At 35.8% G+C, this 14138-nt stretch overlaps 1 pseudogene; it reads left to right on the top strand.

The window, feature by feature from the left end:
* Nucleotides 1-433: 433 nt before the first annotated feature.
* Nucleotides 434-10581, top strand: LOC105536623 (annotated as a pseudogene).
* Nucleotides 10582-14138: the final 3557 nt, after the last annotated feature.

Raw genomic sequence — 14138 nt, 5'->3', positions numbered from 1 at the left:
ACTAATATGTTTGATATCAATTCTATCATATTATTTTATAATTAATTTATTATGTTGTACTTAAACCATAGTCTTTTCTTCTCTATGTTCTTTGCTGTATTTAAAATTTTTGTTTGGTTTAGAAAGGTTTGTATTTTTTTTACCTATACACCCAATTTTGTGTTTTAACATCCAATTTTTATTAAAAATTAATAACTGTAATTAATAAGTAACTTACCTTGAATAAAATGTTCCAGAACAAACTAACAAACATGTCTATCACACATTATGAACTCAGTTTTAACAAGGTTTGGGAGTGTAGGCTACTGCAGCAGAATGTCCCAGCTGAGAAAGAAAGAGGCTCAAATCTCAGCCAGATTTAAACAATGGCATTCATGGACCAAATTCTTCTTAATTTTACTGAGTTCAGTTTGTAAAAAAATTATTTCCAAAGATGAGAGTTCAGAACGCCCCACATAACCTGTCTGTAAAGGTTGGGTTATTACTGGTACGCCCCCTCATCCCAGCATCTTCTTTGCTCCAACACTGTTATTTTGATACAGCTAAAAGTTCACCTCCCCAGCTCAACTCCAGTACCTCTTAATGAGGGAACTGTAACACTATCCAGGTGTCTCCCAGCACAGTGATCAGAATGTCATTGCTCTGCACAGTCTGATTTATGTCAGCTTGGTTAGAAATCACCCACATGCTGGAAACCCCCTGTGGAGAGTGTGCACTGGCCCAAGGCCATAGCTCTCTTCTTCTCCTTCTTCTTGTTTCCTTCTCTCTGCCCAAAATCTGTGGTTGAAGGGACATGCTGTGTATTTGTGAAATTATCCTCATAGGAATACAAGGAAGAACTCTGGCCTCCTTGAAATAATTTACACCTAATTTAGTTTAAGGAGCATAAATGATGGGACTGCTTTATAACATCAACAAGAAGCATCATTTGCACAATTTTTCATGCGGTGTTGGAGCACATGCAGCAAACACTTCCTATCTTCTGGGGCTAGCAAAATCTCTCAGAGTAAGAGATTATTTTTGACATTATGGTTCTAAATCTGAAGAAAAAAAAATAGCCAGGGCAGATGGCCTGGGGCCAGTCAGGAAACCCTTAATCACCCAGAAAAACAAGGAACAGGAGAGGTCATTATTCTTAGTGGGCCAGACTGTAAAACAATGTTTTTAAGTCTTCAGATTTATAGCAAAGCACCTTGAAATATCTCAGGCAATTATGAAGAATAAGACTGCTCCAAAAGGCATTATGCAAAATTTTCTTGCTCATTTTTCTTAAGCAAACAAAACTGCCTAACCATCTTCTAACCTCACTAGAGAGCTTTCCTGTTGTAGCAATCACAGAATTCTTTCACCATGGTAAATATAGCACAGTAAATTAATCCTAAGCATTATAATAATTTAATAGAAGAAGATATTAATTAGGAACAATAAACATAGATTTATTCATTTTCAAGTATATAATTTGGCCCTAATATCTTCCACCTGTCAATATACAAAGACTATGAGAAATTGACTAGAAGGCCTTCAGGTGGGTGAGCCATATTGGACCAGAGTCATAAATCCTAAAATTAAAGGCAGCAGTAAAGATTAAAGTGCAAATGAAATTAATACTTACAGAGTACTGCAATGTGCCAGGCTCATTGTACCTAAACCCTTTCATTATATCATTATATCATATGTACATTAAATCATTTAGTACTTAACAATGACCATGAAATAAAAGACTTATTACCTACGTTTTTATAAATGAAGAAACTGTGACCTTGACTAGGTAAGTGACTTACCCAAGCTCACACAGCTGGCTTGTGGCAAAGTTAAAATTAATTTCCAAAGACCATATTCCTTCTAGAGTTCCACACTAGCAATGGGCACACCCATGTGGAAACAGGGCCTAAACCAAAATATGCAATGACATTTTGTCATAATAAAAAGTAATAATAATAATGAGATTTTTCATGTCACTCTTATTGTCAGTACATTTTAACAAACATACCTTAAAATGCTTAAAAACACACACAAAAAGCTGGCAGTAGCTTCAGTTAGCTGTTGAACACTAAAGCCTTAAAATTAGCACACATGGGTGGTTACCATAGAAAGTTCTGATGCTGAATAGGAACATGCTAATAAATGATTTAGTCATATATTAAAAGTTCACTCTTCATATTCCAAGTGGCCCAAGTAATATAGGAATGTATTTGGGGATTTCTTGGGACTATTTTCATAAGGAAAGTCACATGTTCAAAGGAAGATATAACATGCACTAGAAATCAGGCAAACTTGTTTTAGTCCAGCTGAGTCATCAGGGTTGGTCATTTAACTTACCTGGGCCACAGTTTCTCCATCTACAAAGTAAAGGAATGTAACTGAATAATTTACAATCATTTTCAAGGTTAAATTTTGATTGTGAGCTATGTTTCATCAATAAAGAATTTTGTTTAAAAGGATGGCTCATAATCCTGAATTTCATAGACTCTGTTCCTCCCCTACCCAAGGGTTTATAGGAACATGGATGAGAGATCACCTTTAGAGACAACTCCAATAAATTAGAGACATATGTTTCTTTTGACTTTAACATTTACAAAGTTATATCTTGCTTACATGGCTTGAAGAAGAATGATAAATATAATGTCCTCAGAACATAATTCTTTTTTCACAACTAGCATACAGAGGTGAATATTATTGATGCTAAGATCAAGTTTCCTGACTCTCAGTAGGAATCACTGTACATGTGTTAATTAATCATTGGAAGCCTGGTCCATTTTTTGTCCAAATGAGCAAGTAGCTGCTGTTAGAAAGAAATAGAAGATTAAATATACCAGGCAACATTATACATTAAAAAGGTAAAAGCTATAAACTTTAAAAAACTATAAATTAATATGGTAAAAGTTAACGTGAAGAATTTAAATACAATGCTAGTATTGTTTCAGGTATAGTTTTCTATAGTTATTTTGTTTTAGATGTTTCAGTTTGCTAGTCATGAGTAAATGAAAACTGAATAATTAGATAGAATTACGATTATTGTAACAGCAAAAATTAGAAAAGTATCTTCAGTAAAACCAAAATTTTGGGGAAATTTATAAAAATGTCATCAGTTATTAGAATTTCAGCAGATTATAGGGATATATACAGCAATAATAATATTATAGGAGGGAAATATTACTATTATACAATAATAAATATGGTGAAGTGAGTCTGTCTTCACAAGATTACATATTGAGGTTAAAATTCATCATTCTCTTTAGAGTTTCATAGGAAAAGCTGAAATTGTGTCTTATTCATGTGTAAACAAGGCCACACTCAATACTATTAATATGTATTAACATGTATACAGGTGTGCATTTGTGTATATGAACATAAATGTGACTATGTAGTAACAAATTGAATTACTAACTCAGTAAGCCAGTACAAAAGAAGTGTTTATATAAAATGAAATTTGGCATAGTGCTCTGAAATCAACAGAACTAGATCTCAACCTTAACTTTCCCATTTACTAGCTGTATTCATCTATGTTCTTCAGAGGAACATGAGCCAATAGGACATACGTACATATATATAGAAGGAGATTTATTTAAAAGAATGGGATTATATGACTATGGGAGCTTGGTGAGTCCAAAAATCACCAAGGAGGCAGGAAGGCTAGAGATATAGGAAAGAGTTGCAGGAAAGATATAGGAAAGGCATTTCTGCTGTAGAACCAGGAAGATCCAGTGTTGCAGAGAAAGTCCAAATGCAGTCTGTTGGGAGAATTCCCTCTTGCTTAGAGATGGTTAGGTTTTTGTTCTCTTCAGGACTTCCAACTGATTGGTGAAGACCCACTCACAATATAGAGAGCAATCTGTTTTACTCAACATCTATTGATTTAAAAGTAAAGTTCGCAGAAATATTCAGAATAATGCTTGACCAAATATCTGTGCTCCATGGCTCAGCTAAGTTGACACATAAAATTAGTCATCACACTAACTGTGCAAGCTTAAGCAAATAAATAACCTTATCTGAACCTCAGTCCTTGTGAAATTTGTATAATAATATTTACCTCTTAGAGTTGCTGTGAGATTATGTACATATAGTGAGTACACAGCAGGCAATTAACAAATATCAGTTTTCTATATGTACGTATTTTTATGACCATGATTCCTCAAGTATAATTGGCATATTTAAAGTGAAATAAAACTGAAAAAAAAAGAAAAAATAAATAAAATATATTTTGAATATATGTTCTCCTCACAGAATTGATAAAGAAAATACAATAGAAAGTAGTTTACTCCTGTTTACTCTCCATGCTTACAATGGACTATATCTTAATGGTGTTCCTATAACTCGACTTAAGGCTCCATTTGGTTTGGTGCCTAAAACCACACCTAGGCATGTGTTAATGATCAGTAATATGCATGCTGCCATTCTGGAGCAGTTATCTACTGTCAAATTCTTACTTGAGACATGTAAAACAAGCAGAAATTCATTGTTTTAAAGAATGTTTCACTATATTGCCCAACCGAAAACAAAGTAATATTAATGACCTCTCATTTGGAAGATTAATATATAATTTTTAAAGATAGATGAACGCAGCCAGCTAAAATAGAAGCTGCTCTTAATCTCTAACCTTTCCTCCAAATTTAACCAAAGCCTCTTTCTGAGGTTAGAAGAACTTCAGAGTTTCCCTCAATTTTTCTTCATTTGTGCCTCTCTCTGCAGTTTTGGGTTCCAGCTGGAAGCAAACATACCCAAATACCCCAGATGAAGTTGTTCTCATAAGATGTCCAGCCCAGTTTGCAAGACTTGAGAGGTTCAGAGGGTTCAGATAAAGTTTGGGATCAGCAGCCAAGCACTTGAATGCTTATCTGAATTGAACCTTCTAAGTTTCGTTCAATATTAGCCCTTTAACTGGAAATAAATGTTCATTACCTCTAATTAGCTCTTTGTGTCTTAGATACATCTGGATCTCACATAGCATTAAGATATTACACATTTGTCATTTTGCATGTTTTTGTGGAGATTTTTTGTGTTGTAATATTTTAATAAATTAAATTATAGTCACAAGAGGAAATAGATAAAGAAGAGTTTAGTGATATATTTATATATTTGCCAATTACCAATATGTAAAGACATGTAAGTTTTAGACTTGGCGATGGAGATCACCTAATTCTATGGCAGAGGCATATGACATGGAACTATAATTCACTATTTCTCCCCAAAATAATTAGCATATTTAACTAGTAAATGTTTCATAATCTGTATGGAAACCCAAGAGCAGATAATTTCTTTTAATTTAAAATTGGAAAAAGTGAAAAAGAAGTTCTGGTTTGAGATGGCTGAATATAATTCTTTTCTCCCACTAGAGACTCCAATAAAATGATAGTAAAGGATAAATCTTTAACACTGAAGAGAATAGGAAAGGGGTAAACAGCAGTTAGGACATTGTAACAACTCTATGTAAATCAAAAATGAAATAGGAGGAGTGAGGTCAGCAGACTAGAGTTACCTGACACCTCCCACGAAGAAAAACACACCAAAACAACAAATAAATAAAAATGTTTTGACTAAAGAGACTTAGGAAGTATGCTGAAAAGCACCAGGGAAATAGCAAAATCCCTGTGAAGCCCAGAAGCCCAGGGTAGAACCATAGGGAGAAAAGTGAGGCATTCTGCCTCTGCCACATTGTCTCCTTCACCAGGACTGGCTTCTAGTCAAGGTAACTTCTTACAGGGAAAATGTAAGTTGGATATCCCCAGCCATCCCTACTGCTGCCACAAATGTCAGCAATCCTTGCTCAGGAGAATTCCCCAGTCCTCACAGACCCTAAATCCAATTTGAAGAGTATCCCAAATTTCACACAAGTACACTGCTGCAGAGTAAGAGCCTACACTGAACCCCATACAATGCACCATACCTCACTAAAACTCCAGGCTGTTAAGGATGGGTACCATCTTTAAACCAAGCCCACTGCTAGAGTGGCTAGAGTGTGTCCTGTCCTGGCAGTTTGTAGCAACTAACTCTCACCATCCCTGAGGCTCCATGATCTTTCTGTCACATTCACATGGGTGCCTATAGCACCACAACCCTGGCTGCCTGGATTCTAGACCATATGAACAACCAAGACTGGTACTCAAGTCCATGCAGGACATCACCGCTAAGGGAACAGGTATACCTGTACAGTGGGAATACTACCATGCAGCTACCTCAATGCCCTGCCCACGTGCACTCATGTTGTACACCTGTCTGGATGGCAAGTTCATGTGCACTCACACCTAACCTGACTGCCAGTTCTGCAGCAGCTCTGCTTCCCTACAGGCTGTTGCAGGTCCTCCCAGAGCCACTACACTCACACTGAATCCATTCTTGGCCTGACAGCTGTTACGGTAGAAGAGTCATCCTTGCACACAGACTGCTGCAAGACTTCCAGGTTCCACTACACCAGCATGAACCTTCACTTAACCCAAAAGTTGGTCCAGCAGCAATGCTGCCTCTACAGGCAGATAGCCACAGGACTTCCCATCTTGATGTACTCACACAAACCCGTGCCTGGCACAATAGCTGGCCTGAGGGTGGCCTACCCCCAGACAGACTGCTGCAGGACTTCCCGGCCTTGCCATGTCTACACATGGCTCAGCTCAGTTTCAGCTATCCCAGCAATGGCCTCCACCTCCCTGGAAAGCCTGACACAGCCTCTTGGCCTGTTGTGCCTACACACACCCAACCCAACAACCAGCTCAGCACTCCCACCTACAGCAAAACTATACCAACACCATCATAAACTCATGCAGCCTAGACCACTAAGGCAATCACTGAAATTACTGACAGTGATTACAGCTGAAGAAACTGAATGGAGATCATGTTAATGACTCACCCAAAACGAAAGTCAATGCACCATACCTCACTAAAACTCTAGAAAGTATCTACAGGAAGAAGTCTATCCCTGTGACAATTAATTCACAACTTGGAAAAAGAAACTATTCCACAAGATGCACAGATCAATGTAGGGACATAGGGACATAAGAAATATGAAGAACCAAGGAAGCATGACATCTCCCCCCTAAACAAACACAGTAAATCTCTAGTAGCAGACTCCAAAAAAAAAGATATTAACAAAATGTCTGAAAATTTTCAAATTAATGATCTTAATGAAACTCAGTGAGATACAAAAGAATATAAACAAACATTTCAATGCAATCAGAAAAGCAATTCATTATCTGAATGAGAATTTCAACAGAGATAGATATTACATGAAAAAAAAACAAACAGAAACATCAGAGCTGAAAAAATTCAGTTAATGAAATAAAAACTGCAATTGAGAGCTTCAGGAATAGACGAAACAGAATAAAGAATTTCCGAACTTAAACAGATCATTGGAAATAACTCAGATGGGAAAAAATAAAATAAGAATAGAAGAGGATAAAAAAAGCCTATGTGGCTTATGGGATGCCCTTAATTACACAAATTTTCTTATTTTGGTAGTTTTAGAGGGAGAATGAATAAATAAAGTCACAGAAAACCTATTTAATGAAATAATAGCTGAAAATTTCCCACATATTGGGAGATATATGAACATCCAGATTCTAGAAGCTCAAAGCTCCTCAATTAGATTCAACTTCCAAAAAATCCTCTCTGAGGCATATTATAATCAAACTGTCAAAAGTCAAAGACAGAGAGATAATTCTAAAAGCTGCAAGAGAAAAGCATCAAGTGATATAGAAGGGGATCTCCATGAGACTATTAGCAGATTTCTTAGCAGAAAACTTGCAGGCCAAGAGAGTGAATGATATATTAAAAGAGAGTTTAACAAATAAATTCTTTCAGCCAGGAATACTATATCCAACACAGCCATCCTTCAGAAATAAAAGAGAAATAAAGACCTTTACAGAAAAACAAGGCCTGAGAGAATTCATCACCATTAGACAAACCCTACAAGAAATGCTTAAGGAAGTGCTACAACTGAAAATAAAAGGACAATAATTACTACCATGAAAACACGTGAAGGTATAAAACTCACCAGTAGCAATCAATTCATAAATCAAACTCAGAATACCACAGTGATATAATGGTGCTATATAAATCTCTCAATTATCTGACATAAAGGTTTAAAGTAAAAGTGGTCAACAACAACAACAATTACAATTAGTGGCTAAGGAACATGTAATAGAGAAGAAAAATTAGGCAATAATAATTTAAATTGAAAGGAGGAAAATGTCCAGAGTATTTTTATGTGACCAAAGGTAAGTTGCTATCAGTTTAAAATAGTCTATTTTGGCAAGACTCTTTATGCTAGCCCAATGATAACCACAAAGAAAGCAACTATAGCAAATACACAAATAATAAAGAGGAAGGATAAAAGCTTCACACCAAACCACAAAGGTATACAACAAAGGAAAATGTGGGAGTAAATAATCTATTAAACAACAATAAAATAATTAAGAAAATGGCAGGAGTAAGTTCTTATCTAACAATAATCTTTAATGTAAATGGTTTAAATTCTTTGATTAAAAAATATAGAGTAGCTGAATGAATAAAAAAACTAGATCCAACTATATTCTGCCTACAAGAGACTCACCTTCGCAGTAAAGACAAACAGACTAAAAATAAAGGGATGGGAAAAGATCCCATACAAACACAAATTAAAAGCAAGGAGGAATAGTCATATTTATATACAATAAAATAGAATTTCAGCCACATATAGTAAAAAGAGGCAAAGATTATTCTATAATGATAAGGGGATCAGTTCAACAAGATGATATAACAATTGTAAATATATATGCACCCAAACTGGAACACCCATATATATGAAGCAAATGTTATTAGACCTAAAAGGAGAAACTGAAATGCAATTATAGTCGGGTACTTCAACAGCCCACTTTCAACAATACCCTTACTGAGAATATACCCAAAGGAATAGAAATCATTCTATCATAAAGACACATGCACACATATGTTCATTGCAGCACTATTCACAGTAGCAAAGATATTCCATCAACATAATACCCATCAATGGTAGACTGGATAAAGAAAATATGGTACAGGCCAGGTGTGGTGGCTCAGGCCTATAATCCCAGCATTTGGGGAGCCTGAGGCAGGCAGATCACCTGAGGTCAGGAGTTCAAGACCAGCCTGGCCAACATGGCAAAATCCTGTTTCTACTAAAAATGCAAAAACTAGCCAGGCGTGGTGGCATGTGCCTGTAATCCCAGCTACTGATGAGTCTGAGGCAGGAGAATTGCTTGAACCTGGGAGACAGAGGTTACAGTGAGTTGAGATTGTACCACTGCACTCCAGCCTGGGCAATAAAGACTCCTTCTCAATTTTTAAAAAATGTGGTACATATACACCACGGAATACTATGCAGCCATAAAAAAAACGAGATCATGTCCTTTACAAGAACTAGATGTAGCTGGAGGCCATTATCCTTAGTAAACTAACACAGGAACAGAAAACAAAATACTGCATGTTCTCACTTATAAGTGGGAGCTAAACGATGAGAACACATGGACATATAAAGGGGAACAACACACACTGGGTTGTATGGAAGGGTGGAGGGTGGGAAGAGGCAGAGGATCCAGAAAAATAACCACTGAGTACTAGGCTTAATACCTAGGTGAAAAATAACCTGTACAACAAATCCCCACGACACGTTTATCTATGTAACAAACCTGCACGTGTACTCCTGAACTTAAAAGTTTAATTTTTAAAAAGATCAACAAAAAGAAATGTTTGTTTAAAAAAACAAAACTGAGAAACTTTAACTATATTGAGAAAAAAATGAAGACTCAAAAGTAATAAAAGATGAAAAATTAGACATTACAATTGATACCACAGAAATACAAAGACACAGAAGAAATTATTTTGAACAACTATACTCCAACAAATTGATAACATAGAAGAAACGGATAAGTTCCTGGAGTACAACCTACCCAGATTAAATTATGAAAAAAATAGAAAATCTAAACAGACCAAAGAGTGAGAAAATTGATTCTGTAATAAAAAGTCACGGGTGCAGCCAGGCCAGACCTGGGGGCTCCACATGCTGCAGCTGTCCCCAGGTGCCCCCACCATAATCTCCGTGGAGCCTCACAGAGCAGAGCCAGCAGACTAACCTGAGCCAGCCGCCATGAGCCAGGCAGCGGGCATCCAGGTGCAGGGAGGGACATGATGCACGTACATGGCCCTCGTGGCCACCATGGCAGACAGTGGCCCTGGCCCCAGGGAGGGGGAGTGGTGACTCAGGACCATGTGTTTACTTTAAGAGCCCACCCCCCAGGGCCACAGGAGAGGGCCTGGGCAGCACAGATGATGAAGGCCCAGTGAGGCGCCAAGGGAAGGTCACCATCAAGTATGACCACAAGGAGCTACGAAGGGCTTCAACCTGGAGGAGTGGATCCTGGAGCAACTAAACGACTCCCCAGCTGCCAGGAAGAGGCGATACCGGAACTGGAGATTGACATGGATGAACTCCTGGACATGGAGAGTGATGATGTCCAGGCTGCCAGGGTCAAGGAGCTGTTGGTTGACTGTTACAAACCCACCGAGGCCTTCAACTCTGGCCTGCTGGACAAGATCAGGGGCATGCAGAAGCTGAGCACACCCCAGAAGAAGTGAGGGTCCTCAACCCAGGTGAATGGGGGCTCAGGACAATCGCTGTCCCCCTGACCTCGTAGCAACAGTAATATTGGGGGACCCTGTGGCCAGGCTCAGTGCCATAAGCAGATCTCTTCCCTTACCCCCTTCATTTTCCATTTTTAGGGTTCTTCATTGTTATTAAACTGATGAGATTTTTTGTGTTTTTATGTTGACTCAGTGGCACAGGCCCTTTAATAAAGCTAGGACATGCCTTTGGTGCAGTTAAAAAATAAAAATAAAAATAATAAAAAGTCTTGAATCAAAGAAAAGCCAAGGATCTGATAACTTCACTGCTTAATTAGTTCTAAAAAAGAACTACTACCAGTGCTTCTCAAACTATTCCAGAAAAATGAAGAGGAAGGAATACTTCCAAACTCATTTTATCAGGCCAGCTTTATGTTGATTTCAAAACTGGATAAGGACTCAACAACAACAACAACAACAACAAAAAGAAAACTACAGGCCAATATTCCTGATGAACATAGATGTAAAAATTCTCAACAAGATACTATCAAACTGAATCTAGGAGCACATTAAAAAGATCATTTACTATGACCAAGTCAGATTCATCCCATGGATGCAAGGATGGCTTAATATATGCAAATCAGTAAATGTGGTACACCACATTAACAGAAAGAAAGACAAAAACCATATATCATTTCAATAGATAGAGAAAAAGCATGTGACAAAATTCAACATTCTTTCATGATCAAAACTCTCCACAAATTAGGTATAAAAGGTACATACGTCAACACAATAAAGACCCACAACTAACATTGTACTGAATAAAGAAAAGTTGAAAGCTTCTCTTCTAAGATCAGGAACAAGTATGCCAACTTTCACCACTTCTATTTGATATAGTTCTAGAAGTCCTAGTCAGAGCAATTAGGCAAGAGAAAAAAATTAAAGAGATCTAAACTGGAAAAGAGGAAGTCAAATTGTTCCTGTTTGTAGATTATATCATCTTATATAGAGAAAACTCTGAAGACTGCACCAAAACAATGGTAGAACTAATAAATATATTCAGTAAAGTTTCAGAATACAAAATACACATCTAAAAATTAGTAACATTTCTATATGCTAATAGTGAACTATCTGAAAAAGAAATCAATAAAATAATTTCATTTACAGTAACTACAAAAACCATAAGATACCTAGTAATAAACTTAACCAAGTAGGTAAAAGATCTATACATTGAAAACTATAAAATATTGATAAAGAGTACACAAATAAATGAAAAGATATCTTGTGTTCGTGAGTTAGCAGAATTAGTATTGTTAAAATGCCCATACTTCCCAAAGCAATCTGCATATTTAATGCAATCCCTATCAATATACAAAATGATATTCTTCACAGGAACAGAAAAAGCAACCTTCGTATAAAACCACAAAAACCCCAAATAGCCAAAGATATCTGAGCAAAACCAACAAAGCTGGAGGCATCGCACTACCTGATTTCAAAATATACTACAAAGGTATAGTAACCAAACAGCATGGTACTGTCATAAAAACAAACAGATAAACCAATGAAGAGAATAGAGAGCCCAGAAATGAACTCATGCACCTACAGCCAACTGATTTTCAACAAAAATATCAAGAACACACAATGGGAAAAAGACAGTCTCTTCAATAAGTGGTGCTGGGAAAATTGGATATCCACAAGCAGAAGACTGAAACTACCCCACTACTTCTCACTCAAGATGGATTAAAGATTTAGATGTAAAACCAAAATAATAAAACTACTAGAAGAAAACATAGGGAAGATGCTTCATTACACTGGGCTGGGCAACAATTTCTTTAAGAAAGACCTCAAAAGCACAGGTGACAAAAGCAAAAATAGTCAAATGAGATCACATCAAAATAAAAGTTTTTGTAGAGCAAAGGAAACTATTAACAGTGAAATGACAATCTATAGAATAGGTGAAAATATTTGCAAACTATACATTATACATTTGACAAGGAATTAATATCTAGGGTATATATAAAGAATTTAAAATTCAACAGCAAAAACATGGGCAAAAGATTTTAATTGACATTTCTCAAAAAATACAGACAAATGGCCAACAGGTATATTAAAAATGCCCAGTATCATTATTTATCAGGGAAATGCAAATGAAAATGACAATGAGATATCATCTTACCCCAGTTAGAATGACTATCATCAAAAAGGCAAAAAATAACAAATTCTGGTGAGGACGTAGAGAAAAGGGCACTCTTATACACTATTAATAAGAATGTAAATTAATATAGCCATTATAGAAAACCTTATGGAAGTTTCTCAAAAAAACTTAAAATAGAACTACTATATTACCCAGTAATCCCACTACTGGATATTTACCAACAAGAAAGGAAATCAGTATACCACAGTGATACCTGCACCTTCCTGTTTACTGTAGCACCATTCACAATAGCCTAGATACAGAGTCAACCTAAATATCAATCAACAGATGAATGGTTAAAGAAAGTATTATATATATAAAATATATATGTAATATGTTTAGTTGAAAATTATTATGTATTATTAAAATATACAAATATATATTTATAAATATATTAAAATATATCATATATTATGTAATACAAATTATATATGTAAATGTATATAATATTTTTATATACTATCCAGCCATAAAAAAGAATAAAATCCTATCAATAACAACACAGATGAGACTGGAGGACAATCCTTCCTGCAACGTGGATAAGACTGGAGGACATTATGTTAAGTGAAATAAGTCAGACACAGAAAGATAAATACTGCATGTTCTCACTATTATGTGAGACTTAAAATAATTGAGATAGAAATAGGGAGTAGAATAGAGGTTATTAGAGGCTGTGAAGGATAGTGGGGAGAGGAAAATAGGGAGTGGTTTGTTAACTGATGCAAAACTACTGCTAGATAAGAGAACTAAGTTCTACTGTTCATTTTAGTGTCCTGTGGCACTCTAGGGTGACTATGACTAATAATAATTTAGTGTATATATTTTAAAAGCTAGAAGAGATAATTCTGAATGTTCACAATCCAAACAAATGATAAATGTTCAAGATGATAGATATGCTAACTACCTTGATTTGGTCATTAAACAATGTATACATGTATTGAAATGTCACTCTGAAATTCATAACTATGTACAATTATTACATATCAATTAAAAATTTTCAAAAATTAAAAATAGAAATACCATATGATCCAGCAATCTCAAGACTAGGTATATATCCAAACAAAATGAAATTAGTATACTGAAGAGATACCTGCACTCCCATGTTTATTGCAGCGTTATTCACTAGCCAAGATATGGAATCAACTTAAGCATTCAACAATCAATAAATGGATAAAGAAAATATGTTGTATCTAAACAATGGGATAGTATTCGGTCATTAAAAAGAATGAAATCCTATAATTTGTGACAACATGGGTGAAATTGGAGGATATCATGTTAAGTTATATAAGCCAGACACAAAAAAACAAACACCCCATTATCTCCTTCATATGTGGTATCTAAAAAAAAAAAAAAAATGTTGCTATCATAAAGAGAATAA

Source organism: Mandrillus leucophaeus, unplaced genomic scaffold, assembly GCF_000951045.1.
Source record: "Mandrillus leucophaeus isolate KB7577 unplaced genomic scaffold, Mleu.le_1.0 Scaffold1612, whole genome shotgun sequence".
Taxonomy (NCBI): Eukaryota; Metazoa; Chordata; class Mammalia; order Primates; family Cercopithecidae; genus Mandrillus; species Mandrillus leucophaeus.
Note: the sequence above shows the minus strand (reverse complement) of the source record. Positions and strands in the feature narration are given on the sequence as shown.